This window comes from Lepidochelys kempii, chromosome 4 (genome assembly GCF_965140285.1).
Source record: "Lepidochelys kempii isolate rLepKem1 chromosome 4, rLepKem1.hap1, whole genome shotgun sequence".
NCBI lineage: Eukaryota > Metazoa > Chordata > Testudines > Cheloniidae > Lepidochelys > Lepidochelys kempii.
This window is the reverse complement of record NC_136383.1, coordinates 90167788-90169991: the sequence shown is the minus strand read 5'-3', so window position 1 is coordinate 90169991 and position 2204 is coordinate 90167788. Positions and strand designations below refer to the sequence as shown.

At 34.6% G+C, this 2204-nt stretch overlaps 1 non-coding gene across 1 annotated transcript; it reads left to right on the top strand.

Annotated features, from left to right (window-relative positions):
* The first annotated feature begins 671 nt into the window (after positions 1-671).
* LOC140911018 (small nucleolar RNA SNORA26) lies at positions 672-789 on the top strand. The gene has a single exon (XR_012158811.1). It is a non-coding gene; the product is annotated as a small nucleolar RNA SNORA26 (small nucleolar RNA).
* The last annotated feature ends 1415 nt before the right edge of the window (positions 790-2204 follow it).

Sequence of the window (2204 nt, the reverse complement as noted above, 5' to 3'; positions counted from 1 at the left end):
GATTATAGTGAAAAGTTACTAAGTTTTGAAAGGTGAACTTTCACTTTTTAGATATTTAATAGCCACATTAAGTATGAATTAAATACAAAATTATCATCTTTAGAATAAGAAATCTATTGCAGAAACATGGCTATGATTTTTTTAACTTACTAGGGCTGACCATGGCTTAAATGGCTACCAGTTTAGGAAAACAGATATTTTTTTCTAAACTTGAACCATTGACTTTTTGCTTTAGAATCTGAATTGATTATTAATAGTTGGATTGTATACAAGGGATTCTATAGAATAAAACCTAAATTATGGCTGGCTGTTATCACTAATTTTAAAAAGTGAACTTACATTACTTATCTATTGAAAATGTTGAACTTTACTATGTTATGTTTAAAACATATTTAACGTGTCCTTTAAAATATTGTGTAGATAAATGGTCACATGTGACTGAAATGCTCATGAAGACACCTCTTAGGAATGAAGAAATTCCTCTGCTGGAAAGTAAGGGATTCTAATTGGATGAAAGTTTGCCTTGATGGTTACTTTGTGGTAGATGGTTGGTTGATAAATTGTAGGAATTTTTATGAAATACCTACAAATCAACACTAAATTACAGTGAGTTTGTTGAGAATAATATGTTAAAGGAATTTTATGATTAGTAATATTTCCCCTTTTTTGCTTTGCCCTCTTAAGGCAGACTGTGCTTTAGGTGGCCAACACAGGGGGGTATAGTAGTTCTCTCTAAAACCCAGAGGTGAGATTAAAACTCTTCTCTGGATCCTGTCGGGAGGAACAAACTCATGAGAAATCCATTTAATGTGTTTCAATTCCTTTTGAATAAAATTGTATCTGTTTTCTTCAGGTTCATTGACTTGAACCATGGGTGCTAGCATCAGATTACCATGCTTAGCTTTACTTCATGGTGTTAGGGAATTTCTTGTGATCACATGAAGCTTTTCCTGGTTTCAGAGTCCTCCAGAATATATCTACAATTATCGGGTGCCTAGATGTACTTCATAGAACTTGCAAGACACTAACATGAATCTCCTTGAACATGAAACTACCCTTAAAGAGTGACAAATTCCCCAGGTATGTAATGTAAATAGGAGCATCACACTGAGGTGGGTGGGGACATATTTGTCACCAGTTGAAGTAAATTTGTGTACCTAGCCAACTTTCCAAGGCGCTTTCATGGAAACTTCTCTGTGTCTCAAGAGAATAAACATTTCAGTGTAAGATTGTCTGGGAGTCCTCTGCATCATAACTTTCTTTTGCAGTGACTGTTTACTAGTAATAGCTGACAGTGTAATTCACTTTAGAGCTATAATTCATGTCACATGACTACTCAATTCAATTTATTGGCATAAAGTAAGCTATAAACTTGGTAGCTTGACTTTCATTCTTGGCTCTCTGAATGTTGTCATAGCACTAAAAGGCCTTGTCTACATTACAGCTAGATTTGCTGATATGGCTCAATTTTAACATGCCTTATAGTTTAAATCCTAGTGTGAACACTCTAAAATTGAAACCTGGCTTAAATTGATTTAGCTGACCTCCACTTTAATTGGAAATGGCTGAGGAAAGCTGGAGGCATGATGACAAATATATTGCAATTGTGAATTATTTTGCTGATGATTAAATTTTTTTTCTTCCACAGGGAAAAACGAACAAAATATAAGGGATTCAAACTTGCAGCTCCTGCTTTGGTGACAGTGTGGTAGTGATTAGAGTACAATTAAATGATTATGGATGAAATCAGTAATGTATAATGTGTAGAAAAACAGTAAGATAAGTAATGGCTAGAAAAGCACAACAGTTGATCACTTCAGTTTGCATGGTTAAATTTTTGACCCAGCTCATGTTTCCATTCTGAAATGGAATAAAACTAGTCATTCATCTTTGAATTTACTTTGAATAAGTTGTCTGGGATTTTGAGACAAAATTAGTGTTTGGGGAATATTTTTTACACTATATTCAACTAATAAAGAATTTTGAAGTACAATGTACCTGGGCATTTTTGCATACAAATGCAGCAGAGCATTTGAAGCATGAAGAGGAGGAAGCGGATGAACCTGAAACATTAGATACAGTTCCTATCCCAGCATCTCATTGCAGATGACTCAGACCTTTTCAGGCATTAGTATTTCTGCTTACACCTTGCATATCTGGGTTACAATCTAGGCAATAGGCCACTTACACACTGAGACAAACAG